Raw genomic sequence first — 22441 nt, forward strand, 5'->3', positions numbered from 1 at the left:
TGGGAATAAATGTCAAATCCATTTCTATTAATATAGACACATGTATAAATGGTGTGCCGTAATATCATGAATATGTACCAATTTGTTTTTAATGAACATGGACCGTTATAATAGGAACTCTACTGCTGCATCATTCTCGATCTTGTTCCCAATTTAAAATGGCCGACACACGTCCTCAATCAACAATGCCTTGAACGATATCCACCAATAATATAACTCTGCTTGAAGCCCCCCTTTCTTTCTTTTTTTGTTTCCATTCACAGGCACCGAGCGCTCCCGATTCACGGCATGCCGGGTATACAGTCCCTTTTCTATATTGATGCCTCTGGAGTTGAGCATGTAGGCGCCGCTTTGAGCTAAACGCCGAACGCTCGGGAGACGATACGGACTAATTGGGTGAGTGCATTTCTGACGATCGAATCATTTCCTCTTGTACTCTATTTTAAGTATGTGCCGGGTAGTGACCCCTATTCTGCTTAATTTGCAGGGAGTCACGTACTTTTGAGATTGAATGGGCTGGATCAGTATGGACTAACTCGGTGAGTGCAACCGAGAAAATTCCCTCTGTACTCCGTTTTTTAAGTATGCGCTGGGTAGTGACTCATTTTCCACTTAACTTGTAGGGAGTCACACACCCTTGTAACTGACTGGATTGAAGCAAGTGTATGCCATTGAACCACGCTAAAGCCCTACATCGGATTGACCTAAGGGCTGGCTTGCCTTTATACTATTGGTAAGATGTATCCCGGAGATGTACATTGGTACATTGAGTATTGAGAACTCGTTTTTGGTAGTAAAACATCACTGGTCCCCCCCCCCCTTTTTTCAAAATAATAGAACAACTCGAATTCGAATATGCAGAGAATTCAAGTCTGAAAAAACTGGAAGACTAAAAACACCAGCCCCGCTTTATCCAAAAGGTAATGACACAGACATCCTAGGTGAGAGCAGTGATTGGAAGTTGTCATAGAATCGGTCTAATGACCCCTTCGTTATGTTTCTAGGTATTAATTTATTTATCCGAGGAACAAGAGCAAAGACATTACTGTCCTTTTCTCCACTACCATTGGGTAAGCCTAATTCCTTACCATGGATGCGTGCGATACTTGAATGATCGCAATTTTAATGCAACAGCTTGATATACATATTCATTCTGTTTCAGGGCTTGTGCTACTCTTTTGGTTGTCCAAATTCGTGGTCCTGATGAAGACTCGCATGGCCACGGTCTAATTTACCTAAAGGCCCCAAGACGAGTCGAAACGTCGACGCTTTATTTTGTACTGGATGGTGTTACACATTTTTTAGTGCAATACAAGTTTGGAAGCAATGTCTCCATTTAATATAAACTGTGTTTAGATCTCATAATACACGCCAGGACATTGAGTAATTGTATATTGTACAAACTCATTGCTTGTATATATAAAATTGTAAATATTATTCTATGCTCCTTTTCAGTCTTTTCTATTAAGCACTCTACATTTCAATCTTTTTGCAAATTTCTCTTTGGGCAACTATAAATGCTTTTATATTGAGATAGTCATGAATGCAATGAATTAAAATTGCCCCATAATTTCGAATTATTGCTGTTGCTGTTTTGTTTTGGTTTTTTGTGGATAACATTAACATTGAATGGACTGGGCTAATCTGTTGGACATGCCCCATGAATAAGAGAAAGCTTGAATAATTACTTGATTCATTCGGTTTTAGTAAAATAATAGTTTGAGAAGATTGTTTTTGAATAACAAAAACATAAATAGGCAGCACTACATTGCAAGTGCACAAGCATATTTTACGGCACTTAAGGACTCAGGATGAAAGCTAGTCCACTGCGCAACACTTTAAGAAGGTCCATAATGGAGACCCTAGCATAATAAGATATAATGCTATAGACTGTATACCCAAAACAGCCAGGGGAAGAGGCAGAGAGAAATCATTCAGGAAGTTAGAATCGAGGTACATGTTGAGAATAGATACAACCTAATGGACTGAACATAGACAAGGAAATGTATACTTACCTATAATGCTGCCTTTTGATATTTGCAATGTTTTAAAATGAGATTCACTTCACACTAGCAAACTTCAAAATATATGTTTTCAATTTTAATTCTAGGAAAGCAGACAGCACTATATAGAGATGAGAAGTGGCATGACAGCATGTCATTCAGTAGAATGAACTGTTTTTCAAGTATTGTGCTGTTCCCCTGCCAGCACACGCAAACTTGCTTTTGAATATATATATATATATATATATATATGAAGAAAACCACTCCTACAGCAAGGAAGAAGAGGGCCGTACACGAGCCGTGTGTGGATCAGGCTTATTTATTATTGTTCAGGTCACCCACGACCCTGCAGAAAAAGAGAGACACGTTTCGCCTGCGCAGCAGGCTTTGTCAATCTATTTTGGCACCATGACATTGTAGAAATATATATCCCTACTCCCTCCTTCAGGCACACATAAACATAGAAGCTAGACTACAAGTTTAGGCATTTTGAATAGAAGAAGTATGAACCTGCAGCATGTGCCTCCTTAGCAAAGTGCAGGGTATTCGAAGTTGTAAATAACTACATAAAACGAAAATGCCAATAAAAACCTGAGCTAATTCATAATGTATGCATCAAAACAATTATAAGCTGTAACCAGTTTTAGCCAGAGGTATAGACAATTTGAATTAGCCTATTGAGGTACTGTCATTATGAAACATCGTGTTGGCGCCAAATGCTCTCAACATGTGCTGCCTTTCTGATAAAAAGTCTATTTTATACAGGAGGATTTTAAAAAACTGCTTGAATGCAGATTGCGCTGCCGAAAAGGCATACAAGCTCCCACTTCATAGTCTCTTAGTTCAGCCATAAAAAGTCAATCCGGTATAGTCTGAACACAAACACATGCTGTGTAATCATTAGTGAAAACAAGTGTATATATATATATATATATATATATATATATATATATATATATATATATATATATATATATATATATATATATATATATATATATATATATATATATATATGTATGTATATGTATATATATGTATATATATGTATATATATATATATATATATATATATGTATATATATATATGTATATATATATATATATATATATATATATATATATATTATATATATGTATATATATATATATATATATATATATATATATATATATATATATATATATATATATATGAGAGAAGAACCACTTTACTGGAAAGTAAGTTGCGAGGACACAGCGGGGATCATTTCAGGAGACAGCTTTATTCACAAGTACAGCTTGGCATGATGCATTTCGGCGTATCCGCCTTCTTCAGACGCCGCTGTTACTGCATCCTATCCTTCTCCCTCCTTTGTATTTCCTCAAGCGCTCCCATTGGCGGGGAGATCAGGTGACCCAGCTGTGAGAGGAACCTGTAGTCAATTGTGAGCCTACAGTTCCCAGTGTGCATCTGTTCAAGTGAATGCGCCAGCTGGAACATTGCTGAAGTGTGCTTCGCAAAGGAGGAGCCGTGTAGCAGCAGGTAAGGACGTTTTGAAAGTGTAGAAGTTGCTCCCTCCAGTCCCCTACGCCCGCGCCTCAAAGTAAAATCAAACCGGGCTGTGAGGTGAACTGTAATCATGCTCACCTCCCGTGAAGTCACAGACTGCCATTGACAGCAGCTTCTAGCGTGGTTGATTTTCGAGGCGGCCCTGGGACTATCAATCCCTTGATACACTCAGTCCAATTGCCAGACTTAGCCCAGGACGCTTGCAGGACGGGCCCTCGTTTCGCGCTGCTGGCAAGCGCGACAAACGTGAGAGAAGAACCACTTTACTGGAAAGTAAGTTGCGAGGACACAGCGGGGATCATTTCAGGAGACAGCTTTATTCACAAGTACAGCTTGGCATGATGCATTTCGGCGTATCCGCCTTCTTCAGACGCCGCTGTTACTGCATCCTATCCTTCTCCCTCCTTTGTATTTCCTCAAGCGCTCCCATTGGCGGGGAGATCAGGTGACCCAGCTGTGAGAGGAACCTGTAGTCAATTGTGAGCCTACAGTTCCCAGTGTGCATCTGTTCAAGTGAATGCGCCAGCTGGAACATTGCTGAAGTGTGCTTCGCAAAGGAGGAGCCGTGTAGCAGCAGGTAAGGACGTTTTGAAAGTGTAGAAGTTGCTCCCTCCAGTCCCCTACGCCCGCGCCTCAAAGTAAAATCAAACCGGGCTGTGAGGTGAACTGTAATCATGCTCACCTCCCGTGAAGTCACAGACTGCCATTGACAGCAGCTTCTAGCGTGGTTGATTTTCGAGGCGGCCCTGGGACTATCAATCCCTTGATACACTCAGTCCAATTGCCAGACTTAGCCCAGGACGCTTGCAGGACGGGCCCTCGTTTCGCGCTGCTGGCAAGCGCGACAAACGTGAGAGAAGAACCACTTTACTGGAAAGTAAGTTGCGAGGACACAGCGGGGATCATTTCAGGAGACAGCTTTATTCACAAGTACAGCTTGGCATGATGCATTTCGGCGTATCCGCCTTCTTCAGACGCCGCTGTTACTGCATCCTATCCTTCTCCCTCCTTTGTATTTCCTCAAGCGCTCCCATTGGCGGGGAGATCAGGTGACCCAGCTGTGAGAGGAACCTGTAGTCAATTGTGAGCCTACAGTTCCCAGTGTGCATCTGTTCAAGTGAATGCGCCAGCTGGAACATTGCTGAAGTGTGCTTCGCAAAGGAGGAGCCGTGTAGCAGCAGGTAAGGACGTTTTGAAAGTGTAGAAGTTGCTCCCTCCAGTCCCCTACGCCCGCGCCTCAAAGTAAAATCAATATATATATATATTGTTCTGTAAATCGGCGGTTTGTGTCATCGTGCCTGCCAGCACTGGGGTACCGCAGTAATCAACTGACCATCTCTCCCCGCAAATTTTTACCTACCTGCATTGCTGCTACAAGGCATTATGGGTGTTGCAGTTTAGAGAGGTGAACAAACTGCAACAGGTGAACGCCATCGTCATCGGGGGAGGAGCGGACCTGTTTTGAATTACTCAAATAGCGGCAGGAAAGACTTCACGGTGTCACATGGGTCTGGTGTTGGGCGCTGAAGAAGGTTATTACCGAAATGCATTCGCCGCCACTGGAGCAGCATCTTGAACATTAAAGCCTCTCCAACCTGTCCCCCTGGGTTCCTGCCTTTTCTTTTTCGAGGGAGAAGTTGCTTTGATATTTTATGCGCTGGCCAGCAGCGCATTACAGGACACCCCTGCCACGCTTTTGGGACCAGATCACAACTGGCAAGCCTCACGGCCAATACTCCTGTTCCGTTACGGAATGAATCTGGTACCCGCCCTATTGGAAGGAGAAGGCGAGCAGTTGAGGTATTGCACCTCTTTCGGACTAATTGCTGTCCGCACTCAAGCCCCTGCACAATTGACTCCTGACATCTGGGGCTGTGGCAGTGTTAAAGGGGGACCCGAGGGGAGACCGAGTGTTCTGGAAATCGGCGGTTTGTGTCATCGTGCCTGCCAGCACTGGGGTACCGCAGTAATCAACTGACCCTCCCTCCCCACAAATTTTCACCTACCTGCATTGTTGCTATAAGGCATTATGGGAGTTGCAGTTTTGAGAGGTGAACAAACTGCAACACGTGAACGCCATCGTCATCGGGGGAGGAGCGGACCTATTTTGATTTACTCAAATAGCGGCAGGAAAGACTTGTGTCGCATGGGTCTGGTGTTGGGCGCTGAAGAAGGTTATTACCGAAATGCATTTGCCGCCACTGGGGCAGAATCTTGAACATTAAAGCCTCTCCAACCTGTCCCCCTGGGTTCCTGCCTTTTCTTTTTTGAGGGAGAAGTTACTTTGATATATATATATATATATATATATATATATATATATATATATATATACACACAAACACACATCTTCAAAACCTGCCCCTCCCGAGGAAACAGGACCGGAACAGCTCGGATACCCATCACAGTTCTTTATTCAAGTGACATGAGTTGCAGGCAACATGTTTCAGCCGCAAGATCTGCCTAGTTCATATGGATATTATATACACACACACATATATATTTATAAAAATACATACACATTCATACCCCATAATCATATAATTACGCATATCTACCTTTACCATTGGCCAACCCTAAACCCTAAAATTATCTTCTTTCCTTTGCCAATTCCCACACCTACACCTCAAACTTACCCTTGCCTCCCTTTAACACTAACCAACCCTAAAAGGACCCTTTCTTCCTTTACCTCTACCCACCCCTCTATCTTATAATTTCCACTGCCCCCTTTACCTCTACTCACCCCTACGCTCTAAAATTACTCTTACCACCCTTTAGCATTGAACAATCCTATGCCCTGAAATTAGCCCTACTTCACTTTACTACTAACCACTCCTAAACCCTAAAATTTCCCTGACCGGCATTTACTACTACCCACCCTAAACGTATTTGCCCTAAATGTATTTTCACCTCCCTTTGCCAATAACCACACACATTATCCTAACCTCCTTTTACCACAAGCCAACCCCAAACCCTAAAATTACCCTTACCTTCCTTTACCTCCACCCACCCATTCATCTTAAAATTACTGTGGCCTCCTTTTACCACTATCCACCCCTAAACAACAAAATTATCTTTACTTTTATTTACACCCTATCCAGCCCTAAACCCAAAAATTAACATTACCTGCCTTTACCATTGTCAACTCTAAATACAAAAATTACCCTTACCTTTCTTTACTTCTGCCGAACCTCAACCCCTAAAATTACCCTTACCTCCCTTTACCACTACCCACCCCTTTATCCTAAAATTACCCTTACCTCTCTTTACCTCTACCCACCACTAACCCCTAAAATCAACATTACCCCTCTTAACTACTGCCCACCCCATAACCTTAAATTTGCTCTTACCTCCCTTTACCACTATCCACCCCTAAACTCTAAAATTATCCTTACCTGCATGGTAAAATCATTGTGTAGTAAATATGTCATGATAAAGGCTGTATAGACAAGTTTATATCTTTGTATTTACTCTTGCCCATGTGATCTGTTAGTGGTTTAATAAACAGAGCAAATTGTGATTCTTCATCTGTGCAATTAAGGAACCATTCACCTGAAAGTGTGTGTCTGGGAGCATGCTCAACTGAATATGTGTCACTTTGAACAAACCAACCTTATGTCTATCTGTATGTGCTGTAGGTTATTTGCACCTCATGGGAACCTGGCATTGAGAATGGAGACACTTCTGCCACTGTGTATATTTAGGCAGATGGATAAGAACTCTGTGATTGTGTTTCTGTGAAAAGACTGTTGTGTGTCTTTCCGTATCCCAGCACAGCTGCAGTCCCCCGCATTACACCACTATGGGCTTGTGTCATTGAGTATTGATAGTTACAGCAAGCTGGGTCCTTCCTTTGTCATCACTGTAAAATGTCCAATTTGTTTTGCTGGAGAAGTATATGTGCCCTAGTGAATGTGCACTATTTCAGTGAAAATAAACAACTCTGTACTGATGTATATTCCAACCCAGGTTAATTCTTGTGTCGTTGTGTTGCTTTTAATAGAAAGGTTTGTGTAAATATGCACTTATGTGGCACTCAATAGGGATTAGTCATTCTAAAGAGAATTGATAAGGTCACAGTGCAACACTGTGTATACCACAGCAGGTGCTCTTTTCTGTAGATGTGCTAGTCAACAGAGAATCACCTTTCAGGATCTCTTCCCGTAGGCACCATGTGCTTGATGGTTGGTTCAGTTAGCTTGTCAACGTTACCAGAAGGTGGAACCATGTCAAACATCCTGGTCTTCTTGGACTTCGTGATCATCCTCAAGTCACTGGCAGGTTTGGTTATCTGAGCGTATATTTAACAAGGACCCCCTGTGTTCATAGAAATAAGATTCCTAGACCAGGGAAGGAGTAAATATTTGATATTTAACAATCTAGGCAACCAGTGAAAATCAATCAAGAAGGGTTTAAATAAGTGGAAGGGAAATAAGCTACAAAATTGATTATTAAATTCGACACTTTATTACAGATTAAAAAAAGCAATATCGCATTACAAATTTCATATATATATTAAAAGGTGTAGTTTTGACAATCTAGGTATAAACAAAATTGCATAAATCACATTACATAAATCACATTATATATACAAACAAAGTTAAAAAAAAAAAGACAAGGGGTGGCAGATTGGTACTCAAATATATGAAATTTGTAATGCGATATTGCTTTTTTTAATCTGTAATAAAGTGTCGAATTTAATAATCAATTTTGTAGCTTATTTCCCTTCCACTTATTTAAACCCTTCTTGATTGTTTTTTTCACTGGTTGCCTAGATTGTTAAATATCAAATAGGTTTGGTTATCTGTACACCCTTCGTTTTCCTCACCGTGACCGATACGAACATTGGGATTGCTGCTATTCTCTTGGGTGCAGTCAAGGATATGGAGGACTTGAGCAGCTCATAGATCTCCTTCCAGATCTTCTCTTTTAGAGCCTTGCTGTTGATGACATCTGAAACCACAGCATGAGCCTTAATGTTGGTATCTGACTCAGACTTTGGCTTTTCTTTGGCTTTACCTGGCTTGAGATCACTGGCTTCCTTCCATCCTGTACGATGGCCAGAGGTTTGGAATCTGACTCCTGACCTGAAACTAAGAGGGAATCTTAGCATAAGTCCTTGACATCAGGCACTGGTGACCCTGCTCTAAAGATATTCCATTTCAGGTGTGAGTAATTTATCCAGTTCTTAGTTTTTGAATATTGTACTGACGTTTGAGTTTTGCATTACAAGTCCTGGACCAGAATGCTAAGAATGAGGCTTGGCTGAATAATTTACTCACACCTGACCTGATGTAACTTGAGATCTGGAGGCAACAAAAAATTAGATTGGCAACTCAAGCCTCATATGGTGTAACTGTAGAAATCAGAATTGAATAGACATCTCTCAAATTACACTGAGATACAGAAACAAAAGAGTTTGCTACTCTCACATGATATGAGAAGATCTGACAGCTCTAATGGGCACATACAGAAAGTGATCATGCAGAAAGGATAGAACATGTGTATGTACTCGAGTCAAGCACAGAGGCACATGAGCAAGAAGAATATGACTAAGAAAGAAAAATGCTCACAAATAAGCTAAGGCCTGGAAAAATAGGGCCGCAAGCAACTACTTAGTCATGTAAAACAAAGATCCACAAGCATAAATTCAAATGCACAAAAAGAAATTTCAGCCCCTGTGGGAACATAGGTGAGTAGAAATAGAGCATGCATCGATCAAGTACAAGAGTCACATAAATGTTCATTCCAAGATGAGAAGCATACAAATAACATCTCAATCATGCATGAATCTGCACCAAAAAAATAATTCAGCCATGAACAAACAAAGATACACAAGTGGAATCCGAGTAAGGCAGAAAAAATACACTTGTACAGAAAGACAGACAAAGACACTACAGCAAGGAACATTATGTGCAGTTCCAGGGTAAGACACATGCAGGAACACTGGTATGCAGAAGGAGTCTTCTATAATGACAAAAGCCGTAAGCATAATAGAGAGTATGGGCGCCTTTCGTCAATCTCAAACGGGACAGATGGTCGTGCCCACTTCCTGTTTAAGCGCTTTTCTGGCCTTACTCTTTCTAAACTAAAATTAGCCAAGTGTCTAAAGGGGGTAACTTGGTTATCCAAGTAGGATGTGCCAGAAGTATCAGAATCCCTGGCACACTACTGGTAAATAAATGTACACATCATTGGAGGGTTAACTGTGCCATGCGCAAATTCACTGACCAACGGGGTTTTGGTTTTATAAGACATGGGGAATTACATGCCAAATCCACAGGCTGCTTTGACAATGAGGGGGTTCACCTTTCCCAGGTGGGGATGGACCTGTTCCTACTAGACCTAGAGGAAGCTCTTGGAATAGCAGGCTGTAAGTAATGAAGTGAGCACAGATGGGGGGCCCTGGTTGTGGCGGTCGCCTCACCCAGGGCTGTGGCGGAGTTACAGGATGATCCAGAGGCGAAAGGGACGCAGGAGTACCCTATTCAGGAGCACAAAGGGTGCTGAGGCCTAATATCCCAGGAGATCTGTGCGGTGGACCCTGGGATGCGATGGCGCCCCGTTATCCTACGGGAGGTTTGAAACCATGACAACAGGGGGTCGTTTGAACGCTCCGCCCCTCGTAGGGCGGGGTGTGAGCAAGATGGTGGACAAACAGTTAACCGGAATTGGGTGGGGCTAGTCCTCTCACCACAACCGCGAAGCACCGTCTGGCCAAGGCAACGGTGCTACAAGGCCCATCAGCTGGTAAGCTGCGAGGGGCAGCTTGCCTTTGGATCATCTGTAAGATAACCCACCTTGTTGGCATTGTTTATTCTAATAAACCTACAGACCGTTTTCCCATCAACAATTTGTCTGGTCTATTTATTTCAGGTTATGATGTGTCTGGGTGGCTGGTGTGCGGGCCGATATGGGCACTATGCGGGCGGACCGACTCGTCCCGGCAGGGGACCCTCATAAGAGGGCGGCCCCTTAGTGCCCCAAGATGGCACACGATCCAGCCCAGGGCCACCCCTTCCGGGGGGGCGCGTCACTTCCGGCCGGAGAAGGGGGAGGGAGGAAGTATATATCCCCTTATCCCCCCCCCCCCGTTTTGCGGTCTCTTTGGCCGCTTCCCTCCTAGATGTTTCCCTCCCTCCCACTTACTCGACATCTCAGGGTGACGGTGTATTTTTTTAATGTATTAACGATAATCATTTGTGTTACAGGCAGAGTTACAGGATGATCCAGAGGCGAAAGGGACGCAGGAGTACCCTATTCAGCAGCACAAAGGGTGCTGAGGCCTAATATCCCGGGAGATCTGTGCGGTGGACCCTGGGGTGCGACGGCGCCCCGTTATCCTACGGACGGTTGGAAACCTGGACAACCGGGGGTCGCTTGAACGCTCCGACCCTCTTAGGGGGGGGGGGTGTAGAGTGGGGGAAGAGGGGTTGTGTTGTTTCAACGTTCTTTTTGCGTGTTCAGAAAATGGTTTTACTGTATTTTACAGTTTAAGGATTTCACTCCACCACTTCACTTGTTTTTAAATCTATTGAATATACAAATGTTCTTAATTATATTTTTATATTTGCTTAGTACTTTGTATAGTAACATCTTATAATTATATTGTGAAGTGTCATCTTTTCTTTGTTAAGAAGGGAGAAGATGTAGAGTGCTGCTCAGCCTGTGCGCGTGTGTATGAATGTTGATTGCATGAATGTTCAAATGGTGTGTTGAATGTCAGTTGATGTTCGGGCTGAGCAGAGGTCATACTGCTCCTGGTGGGGTTCTCTAATTTATATCTTAAAACTAAAATAAAGATCTACTTTCAACTTCTTACCTCGGCTACATGATTACTTCCATTCTTTACAGGGGGTGAGCAAGATGGTGGACAAAGAGTTCACCGGAATTGGGAGGGGCTAGTCCTCTCACCACAACCGCGAAGCACCGTCTGGCCAAGGCTGCGGTGCTACAAGGCCCATCAGGTGGTAAGCTGCGAGGGGCAGCTTGCCTTTGGATCATCGGTAAGATAACCCACCCTGTTGGCATTGTTTATGCTAATAAACCTGCAGACCGTTTTCCCATCAACAATTTGTCTGGTCTATTTATTTCAGGTGATGATGTTTCTGGCTGGTGTACGGGCCGATATGGGCACTATAATCCCGTGACCAGGACACCCAAGATGGCTGCGGTGGCGTACCTGGGAGACAAGTCGGTTGTCTCTCCAGGGGAGCAGGACGTCGACCAAGTGACCGGTGCTTCGCCAGAAACGCAGCGGACACGGAAAACGCAGAGGGGGATACTCGGCGCCAGGAGAGAAGGAGACACCTGGAAAGAACAATGACGCGGAGGCTGAGAGTGAGGAGCCCGAGAGGAGGAACCAGGAGAGGAAGGCAGGAGGGGACTACGGGGAACAGCCTAGAGGGAACACCTGACAGTCCAACAATCCTGAGAAAAAAGAGGACATCTGGACTCCTTCTGCCACGACCCAAGAGGGCCGTGGCTTAAGGCAAGTACTACTCCTCCATTTTTTCGCCGTGGGGAGGTGGTGGGGTGTGATGTGGTGGAGAAGCAGACCAGGAGTCAAGGTATCTAGTTCAGTGGGTTTATTAGCAAACAAGGGTTTCAAGGGGAAACAGTTTGTATATAACGTCTTTACAGTCTTATTCAACCAAGATACAGCACTTTCCGGTGCAAAGCCTTCTGGGACTTGTAGTCGGTTTCGACCTCCTCTCTGTTGCGGTTTCTTGTGTCAGGATGGATGGCCGTCGGTCACCGATAACCAAAAGGAAAGAAAAACAAAAGAATCCTGTAAGGGGATGGTTCGGAGAACATAGGGGTTGACGCGGGACGAGGGAAGTGTGGGAAGCTGTCACCTTAACCGTCACCAGTGAGTCACGCGTGCGCTCCTATTAAAGACTGGTCCGTTACTCTGAAGCTTCCCCTCCCTTCACTCCCTCCACTGCACGGCCCCAGACAGAGGAAATGCGCCCCCGTACCTTGTGGAGCCACGTCCCTCCAGGGCCGTGGCTCGAGTTGTCGCATTGCCAGTTAGGGTCTGGCTGCCAGTCTGTTCCGTCCTCGGGTTCTTCACCGCTCCGGCTCTCTTCCTCCCTTGCGTTCGCTTCGTCCGGTTGTAAGCTTCCTGCGTTGTCCTGCGGTAACACCGAGTAGGTTCTGGCAAGCGTCCTCTCCTGGCGTTCTTCGTCCGTTGGTCCTGCAGAACGACTTCCTGCTTCGGCGGCACTCCATTTGAAGGACTTGTACGACTCCTCCGGGAAGCCTGACTCCTTAAAGGGCCAGCGGTCCCCGGTCCAGCTCTGAAAGAACATGAGAGAAGACGGGGAAAGGTAATGGGGAAAATGTTCCAATGTGTCATGTTCCAATGTGTCCAATGTAGGTGCACCTGACTGTACATCCAACTCCTCCAGCTCCTCCTCCTCACATGGGGGCTGTAGACTTCCACCAGAGCACTGCATGTACTGAAGCAAGCACCACAACCACCACGGTGTTTCAATGGGGGTCTACACAGGAGTCCCAAAGCATTTCTTCCGATGTTCTATTGTTCTTTTTTTTATTTTATTTTTTAGGGCAAAATATACCTCCATCCCCCTGTGGCTGCTCGTTGTGTGAAGGAGAAGAAAAGCAAGCCCCGCTACATTCTGAGGGGAACATCCTATCATGACGGTACAAACCGCTGTGGAGCTAGCATGTGCCTACCATAGACCTCCAGAGTTTGAAGCCCTACCAACGAAAAGTCCTTTTTCTTCCCAAAAACCTGCTGTACGAATCGGAGGGGATGCTAGAATACCTAGAGTGTCCAAATCCCTACCCAAGGCTCCGGCACAAACCCCACCGCCACAAGCAGAATCCCAGTGCTTCTGTTGTGCGGAATGGGGCCACGTTGCCTGGAACTGCCCACTAAAAACTGAGGTAATAGAACCTATGAATATAGGAGAATCACAGAGTCGGGTTCTGACCACAGGAGGGACTCAAGGGTGGTATAAAATGCCCGTACGCCTGAACGGAAGGCCAGTAGAGGCCTTGTTAGATACTGCTTGTCATCATAGTTTTATCTGTAGGGATCTTATCCCTCCTAAACAGATTCTGGGCGAAGAAGAGATACAGGTTTCTTGTATGCATTGGGGACGTATGTTCGTACCTCCCTAGCGGAAGTCATTATAGAAATTAATGGAGACTCTTAGGTAAGGAGGGTAGGAGTGGTTCCTGTATTAGTGAAAAAAGTTCTACTAGGCACTGACCTCCCGAACTTTGATGAATATGTGGCCAAACTACCAAAGGAAGCTTCTGACCTGGACTGCTTGAGAGAGGCCCCTTTCTGTACATCGGACATACTAAGTACCCAAATAAAAACTTTAAAAACCAGGGCTGAGAAAAGGAAAGAAAGATAACTGTGTAGACGATCTTCCCAACCCGCTGTCACATGTTTTCTTTCCTCCACAGAGAGCGAACATATGTCAACCCAGAGTTTCAGGGCAGACCAGAGAGAAGACAGCACATTAGTGTATGCCTGGAAACAAGCAGAAGAAAACAAATACCACAAAAAGGTAGGCCCCCTATTTCTGTATCCAAAAGGGTCTTCTCTACAGGATTTGCGGGACCCCCAACAAGCACAAAGACCATTTAGTTGTCCCCATAGCCTTTAGGGAACAAGTTATGCACCTCGCCCATAGTCAGGCCGGGGGTGGGCACTATGGGCAAGAACACACTCTCAAATACTTGTTAGAGAGGTTTTACTGGCCATGGGTTTATAAGGAGGTGGCAAGGTTCTGTGCCTCCTGTCCCAGATGCCAATAGGTATATCCTTCAACCAAAAAGAAAGTCACTCTTTACCTTTCAAAAGAGTAGGGATGGAACTGGTAGGCCCCCTTCCACTCTCCGCACGAGGCCACCAATATATCTTAGTCCTAGTGGACTACGTCACCAGGTACCCTGAGGATATTCCTCTCTCCAGTATCACTACCCTTTCAGTAGCCAAGCTGTGGTATCCTTCTTTTCTCAGGTGGGTTTTCCCTGTGATTTGCTGAACGATCAAGGAACACCAGTTATGTCCCGTCTCATGAAGGAAATATGTAAGTTACTGGGTGTCCGTCAAATTAGAACCGCTTTATACCATCCACAAACAGATGGTCTTGATGAACGTTATAACAGGACCATAAAAACTATTCTTAAAAAAGTATCAGTGAGACCGGGAAGGACTGGGACCGCAAACTTCCCCTTGTCCTCTTTGCTAATAGAAGCCATGAACAGGCGTCAACCGGGTTTAGTCCTTTCGAACTTCTGTTTTGACGAAAACCCCGCACACTCCTAGAGATGGCTGTTTGGCCGAAAACCCTGCACACTCCTAGAGATGGCTGCTGAACAATGGGCTGAGGAAGAGGACGAATGTAAGCCTCTTCTTGGGTACACTGCATCATTAAAAGAAACTCTTTCCACCCTCTGGGAAAAGGTACACCTTAACATGGAGCAGCTCAGCAGAAACAAAAGACCTATTACGACAAAGGGACCAAGACAAGACACCTAAATGTTGGAGACAATGTATTGATTCTCCAATCATCCTGTGAGAAAAAACGGTTAGCGACCTGGCAAGGACCCGATGTAATAAAATAGAAAGTAACCCCCGTCACATATAGGGTATCCATGCCCCATAAAGGGAGTAATGACCAAATCTACCACATTAACCTACCAAAGAAATGGGAAGACCCTACTGAGCAGGTTGGAGTCGCGATCAAACAAGTCACCCTTACAAAACCCCTAGAAATCACGTTCCTATCTGTTTTGAAGACCACACCAGAGAGGCCCTGTGTTGGCAAGAAACTAACGTCCTAACAGCGGCATCAGCTTTACAACAGGGCATGGCATGAAGCTGAGGTGAACGGATGCAAGCTGCAGAGCACCTTCAGCCCTATCCCCTAATCACACCCATCCTGAGCCCCGGGCACGGATATTTGCCCCGAACTGGGAGCCGGGGGCCCGGGCTCTCCGGGACAGCATCTGGCGGACACGAACTGCCCTGGAAAAGGGGGAACCACCGAAAAAGAACTGACGGGTGTGGCGCAACCAACATGGCACCCAAGAACTGCTGCGCCGGAGGGAGCTGAGATACTGCGCCGAAAACAATCAACAAGCAGACCCTGAAGTATTCCTGAGGTGTGGAGAGACTCCCGATGGGCCAGACAGCGAGGAATCGAGGAAGCGACTGCAGTTAAGGGCATGGCAGACTGAGAAAGGGAGACCAGCAGACGGCTGGAATACCACGGGTGAGCTGATCTGGAAGGCGGTGACAAATTCTGCAGGCGGAGCGTCCTCCACTTGACGGGAGTCACACTGGAGGAAAGGGTGACTCATAGGGGGATCAATCCATGCTTGGAGACCGACGCGCAGTGAGAGAATAGAGAGCTGGGGGCTCTCCTTGACACGTAGCCGTGCCAGAGGAGGAGCCTGGTGTAGGGCCTGCAGAGATCGGATCAGAGAGGCAAAAGAGGGCTGAAAACTACTCTGAGACTGGGTAAGTGACTACTGCCCCGGTGCATTGAAAACGAGCAGGATTGGCGCGGCAGACAAGTGACATGCCCGGGCTAGAGATTATATGGGGCCAAGCAGCCATAACTTTTAATGTCCTGATCCGGTTGGACCCTTTGCACTCCAGCACAAAGGAGGCTGCACGCACAACAGCTACCATAACTGCTGCTTACTCGGTGGAAGTTGCACCGCAAGCTCCAGCAGCAAGGGGGTGAGGAACTACACCCACTTGAGGTTAGTGAAGCCTTGCGGGGGGGCTTCACTAACCTCCAGTGAGTGATCACCCTATCACAGGGAGCAGTGCTATCCCTTGCTACTACCACGGTACGCAGCACGAGATCGGTGCCCGCAAGTGATTGCACGTCTAAATGTGGGGAAAATATCGAGGAAGAAGGGAAGTGTTGCCCAGGGTGCAGGGGGCACAGGGAATCAGACAGACAAGGAAGAGGAGCTGAATGAGACAGGAGGAGGCCCGACTATCTCTAAGCCAACTCTAGTGGACATAATGCAAGCTATTACGTCCTCTAGGGAAATGTTGGAGGGGAAAATAGATGCCAATGGCACGGACTTGGGCCTGTTGAAAGACGGCCATCGTAAATTAAAGGAACAAGTCATAGTCTCTGAGAAGATATTGGTCGTCCTCCCGGCAACAGTGTCTGTGTTACAGAAATCACTCGAAGAGCTTGAGGCCAAGGTTAAAACACTAGAAGTCAGGGCCGAGGACAGTGAAGGAAGGTCAAGCAGAAATAATATAATGGTCGTTGGAGTGACGGAGAGGGAGGAAGGAGGGAACATAGTGGCTTTTCTGGGGGACTGGCTCCGGGCGAAAGTGACCCCGGAGGGACTATCATCCTTTTATGCTCTGGAGAGAGGTCACAGAGTCCCGGCCCAACGGCCCAGACCGGGGGTGCCCCCCCGGCAGATAGTAGCGTGCCTATTGCACTTCAGAGAGAGTGACCATATTCTGCTACGGGCCGGTAAAAATCAAAACCTACAGATTGACAATACCAAAGTACTGATATTTCCGGACTTTACCAGGGAAGTCCAACGCAACAGGGCATCGTTCCTGGCTGTAAAAAAATGACTTCGCCAATTGCAACCCTCGTACGCCATGCTGTTCCCAGCGCTGCTCCGAGTGGCTGATCCAAAAGGGGCAAAGTTTTTCAACACACCGCAAGAGGCTTGGGACTGGTTAGATACTAGAGGGCCCGCGAACTACGGAACTCAATGACAGAGAATTCCCAACAGGACACCAGCAATAATAAAGTCGGGTCCAGAGCCCACTCCCCAAGAGAGCTCAGCTGGGAGCGACGCAGAGCATTGCAGGCTGTGGTGGAACATAGTCAAAATGTTCGCAGCCCTGAATCAAGCAAAAGTGGACCAGAGACAGGAAGAGCAGAAGAATCATCAATACATAGTGATAATGATGACTCAGACACGAAATTGACGATAGTTACACCACAAACAGCGGATCACATTGTCTGAGAAAAAATGTGGTGGAATAAAGACCAGAAGAGTGTACCTGCTTTATGAATCAGCAGCCTGGGTTGAGGAACTAGGGAAGCTGCACGGACGTTGGTTAATTGCGGATAACATGTTTGGGGCTCAGTATCCAGGCTGAATGTCAGGGGGGCGGGGAGACGGGGCTCAGGACTTCGAAGGTTGAGCCGCGCACCCAAAACATACAAGAGGACTCTAAAAGTTTCAATTAACTTTGGATGGGGACTAGTTTTAGAGTGCCTATCCTGGGGAGGGGAGTTGGGGAGTTTCCATGGTTGAAGGGTTGTTAGTGGGAACCAGGGGTGTCACAATGGAGGACTTAGCAGAGAAAGAGAACCATAACATGCAATGGCTAGCCCCTAGAGTAACATTTTATATCCTGGAATATTCGGGGAATGCATTCGATGCTGAGACGCCACAAAATTCATGCATACTTGGCTCGGAGTGGGGTTCAAATTGCACTTCTCCAGGAGACTCACATAATGGAGAAGGAAAGGATGGCGTTGCAGCATCGAGCGAGAGGGAAAGTATTTTACACTAATTACTCAGCATTTGCCCAGGGATTATTGATCTGGGTGAGAGCGGGTGTGCCATTTCAATGTACGGGCCAGGTCACAGACCCGAAAGGGAGGTATGTACTGGTGACTGGGCAGTTAGATGGTAGAGACCTAGTGATCGGGAGCCTGTACGCTCCCAACTCAGACAAAAAGGCCTTCCTGATGCAGCTATCTGGGAAATTAGTACCAATATTGACTGGTTCCGTGATATTCGGGGGTAGGGATTTTAATTCTATCACTGATGTAGATCTTGATCGCTCACATCCACCACTTCCTGATACGCTGAAACACAAGATAGCAGAAGAAAAGTGACATTGGCAGCAGAGGTGGGGGTTGGTGGACACATGGAGGACTCAGCAGCCGGCCACTAGAGATTACTCAATTTTCTTCCCTTTGCACGACTTGCATGTCCGACTGGACACTATCTTGTATTCCCCGGTACACACCAGTGAATACCTCACTAGAACAATCTCGGACCACAATCCAATATTGCTCGAAATTAAGTGGTCCCGGGCAAGGTCCAAAATACCCACATAGCACTTGAAACCCAACGTGCTGGACAATCAGGTTTTCCGCGAGGCGGTGGGCAATGCTATCGAACAGTATTTTCAGATCAATGCTAATACTGCAACAAACTCGCTAGGTGAGTGGGAGGCGTTTAAGGCAGTCATTCGGGGGCAGTACATATCAGAGACGATGGGGGTGCATAGGGACATACAAAGGGTGGATCAATAATTCAGAGACTTAGAGCCGGAAAGACCTGAGAAACTGGACAAGCAAGAGGAGCTTCAGCGGCCAGGGAAGCAGTTGCAGCACAAGTTGAGCGGCTATGCTGCTTCGATTACAAGCAATAAATCACTAGAGTTCACACTGAGAGAGAAGTCTGGGGCCTGGTTGGCTTGGCTGTCTAATCCAGCTAGATGAGGATCGATGATTCTCGAATTAAGGGAACAGAACGGGGAAGTATGTTATGGGCAACAAGGAATTAACAACCTGTTCCATGATTTTTACACGGAACTATATAGAAGTAGGATAGAGTTAGAGGATGAAGCCCTAGATGCGTTCCTGGGGTGTGCAGAATTGCCAGCATTGGAGGAGGACATAGCGGGTCTCCTAATTCCACTCCTAAAACCTGGGAAATCGGCCTGGGACATCTCGGCCTACCGGCCCCTATCCATGGTTAACTTGGACTACAAGATTCTAAGTCGTATTTTGGCCACTCGGCTCCTCCCCTATATGACAACCTTAATCCACAGCAATCAGGCAGGGTTTATCCCCACTAGTAACACAGCTCTAAATGTTCGGCGGGTCCTCCAGGTGCTGGAAGCAGACTTTTACCAGAAAGTGGAAGCGGCTGTCTTCTCGTGGACATCGAAAAAGCATTTGATCGCCTTGAATGGCCCTATCTGTTCCGAGTGATGCAAAATAAGGAATATGGGAGGAGTTTGTGAAATGAACGGCTCTTTTGTACACTGACTCTACTGCCAGGGATAGAACCGGGGGGCTCATTTCAGATGCTTGCAGAGTTGGCTGAGGGACGAGACAGGGGTGCCCGCTTTAACCCAATTGTTTGCCCTGCCCATGGACCCACTTGCAGCTTGAGCCAGAACGGGACAGCATTATCAAGGTATAAACGTAGATGGGCGAATTTATTACATCGCACTCTATGCAGATGATTTACTAATGTTCCTGGCGGACCCGCGAGAAGCACTATCGGGAGAAAAGGAGCTGCTGCGAGAGCTAGGTGAGATGGTGGGGGCTCAAAGTAAACTGGGCTAAGTCCTGCCTTTTCCCTACAATAGGGAATAGAGCTGGCCTGCAGGAAACGGATGTGGTGAGATGGGAAAACCGTTACTTGATGTACCTTGGTACACAAATTCATCACACCCCAGAAGACCTATTGGAGGCTAACATCAGGAGAGCGATAAGAGGAGTGAAAAGCAGCTATGATGTTTGGGGAACTCTCCCACTCTCGGTGATTGCTCCTCTTAAAATTATTACACTACCGAGACAGCTGTATTATTTTGAGGTTTTGCCGGTCTGGATCCCAGAATTTCTTTTCGCTCAGCTCAAGTCACTGATCTCGGGCTTTTTGTGGGGGACTGGGAAGGCGCAGGGTAGCTCTTGGAGTGCTCATGAGGCCAAGGTCGCAGGTGGGACTGTCTGTCCCTGATTTTTCAACCTATTATCTAGCAGCACAGTTGCAATGGTTCACCAGATGGATAGCAGGCAGACTCATGGGCATAGAAGAGTCGTGCAACGAGCTCCAGCCACTGAGACAGCTATCCCAAATCGTGCTAAAGCTCCTCATGCGACTTAACACTTTGCCCATGGAAGTACGAACTGCGCATATGTACTGGAATCGGAGTTTGAGGTGTGCGCGGATTAAGCGTCCACACGCCCGAGAAATCCTGTTGCTGCTTTGTGAGGCATTGTCTCATGGAGGAACCTGGCGGGGTCAGAAACATGGTGAGACCTAGGGCCTCAAACACTAGGGGACTTATTTGATGAAGGCACCATGCTTCCATTCAAGGACCTTCAGACGAGATATGGATTACCCGAGGGTGACTTCTTCCTACACTCAGCGCTCACTGCAGCCATACCAAAGCACTGGGGGAGTGGCTGTCTGAACCGCAGTTGTCATTGGGGTGCCAATACGTGGTGAAGGTGACGGGGACTTTTAGGGCGGTCACATGTTTATAAAGGCGATTGACCCAAGAAACGATACTCCCGTTGACGGCACTGAGACAAAAATGAGAGGCAGACTTAGGAGAAGACATCCCAAACAAACTTTAGGGGGAGCTAGTGGAAAGGACATGGAAAGGTGCCAGGAATGCCAGATTCCAGCTAGTAAACTTCAATGTCCTACACAGAGCGTATATTACCCCAGCAAAGATTAACAAATATTTTGAGACTTAATCGGCGGCCTATTCGCGTTGTGGTATGGGAGGAGTGGACTTTGGCCATATGTTCTGGAGCTGCCCACAGATGGGGAATTTCTGGGAGGGGATCACTGCAGTACTGACTGATGTGACTGATAGGGACATAGAGGTAACCACAAAAACCTGTCCGTTACATAGGTTCCCCCATACAGCAAAGAACAAAGTAACAAGCAAGTTCTTGGACCTGAGGCTCTCATTAGCTAAGAGGGACATTGCTATGCACTGGAAGGCAAAAAAGGGCCAGAGTATAACTAGATGGCAGACAAAACTTGTTAAATGGGCAGATTGCGAGGGAGAGCCAGAACGCAGGAAGAGAAAAGAGCTAGGAATGAGAAAGCAGAGTAGAGAGCGAGAGTGTTGGAGGCACTGGTGGTATCGCTAAAGAACCTACAGGGTATGGGAACAGACGACCGAGTAGAGGAGGTCCCTTAGAATCCAGGATGAAAAGGGAACGCTAAAGTATAAGATGGAGTTGGATTTAAAGCTACTTAATGTGGGACATGAGTAAACTGGATGTGGATCTATGCTAGATGCACAGGGCCCATGACCTACGACATGCATACTTGACTGTACGGAACGGTCGCACAATGGGAAGTGGCATGCTTGAGGGGAAGGATGGGAATGGGTGAGCAGAGTGGGGTAACATGGGTTATTAAGCTCGTGAATTTCGAAGTCCAAAATGCGGGAGGATTGACCTGTTTAGCTCAAAGAGGCATGCAGGGCATGGCGGACTATACCTGCTGAGATAATGTTTTCAAAATTGATTTGTGATAAGTGGATATGTTTGTAAAACCCAATAAAGTTTGCTTACAAAAATGCTGGGGGGGCATGCCTGACTGCTCGGAGCAGTTGCGCCATGGGGAAGTGGCACGCCTGGAGTGAGGGGAGGGTGGGTCCTGGTAGAATGGGGTAGCATAGGGTATTAAGTTTACGAGCTAAATAGTTCCAGGCATGGAAGATTAGACCTGTGTGTCATGGGGTAAATGCAGGAGCTGGAGGAATGGGGGGCCCTGGCTAGCGGGGCTCTTTTTAGTCAATCAATCAGTCAACTTTATTCGGTTTCAGCATATAAAACCATAAAAGTTATAAAAACGTTTACATTTCCATAAAAGTAATACCACAATTCATCACAAACAAGTTAGAATCCACAATAGTACAAATTGATTTAGAGCCAAAAATACAAGATTAGGTGCATGACCCCTTCACCCTCAGATAAAAGTTTTTTAAACGGTTAAAAGAATGAATCTCAAAACCTTCTCTGGAATATGTATATTATAAGTGTAAATATGGAACCGGGCCATTGCTAATATTTAATCTAGGCAATCCATGGCCTTCACAGCAGAGTTGAGATAGCTGAGAACA

The 22441-nt window shown here is 46.1% G+C and overlaps 2 long non-coding RNA genes across 2 annotated transcripts in view; both read left to right on the plus strand.

The window, feature by feature from the left end:
• Positions 1–266: 266 nt before the first annotated feature.
• Positions 267–734, plus strand: LOC147706222 (uncharacterized). The gene is made up of 3 exons (XR_015297348.1): positions 267–396; positions 488–539; positions 624–734. It is a non-coding gene; the product is annotated as an uncharacterized LOC147706222 (long non-coding RNA).
• Positions 735–831: 97 nt separating this feature from the next.
• The window catches only part of LOC147706223 (uncharacterized), a 38849-nt gene continuing 17239 nt past the window's right edge, over positions 832–22441 (plus strand). The window contains exons 1-2 of the long non-coding RNA XR_015297349.1: positions 832–920; positions 1005–1070. This is a non-coding gene — a long non-coding RNA (uncharacterized LOC147706223). The remainder of the gene's footprint in view (positions 921–1004; positions 1071–22441) is intronic.

The sequence above is a fragment of the Lissotriton vulgaris genome, chromosome 7, assembly GCF_964263255.1.
Source record: "Lissotriton vulgaris chromosome 7, aLisVul1.2, whole genome shotgun sequence".
Classification (NCBI taxonomy): domain Eukaryota; kingdom Metazoa; phylum Chordata; class Amphibia; order Caudata; family Salamandridae; genus Lissotriton; species Lissotriton vulgaris.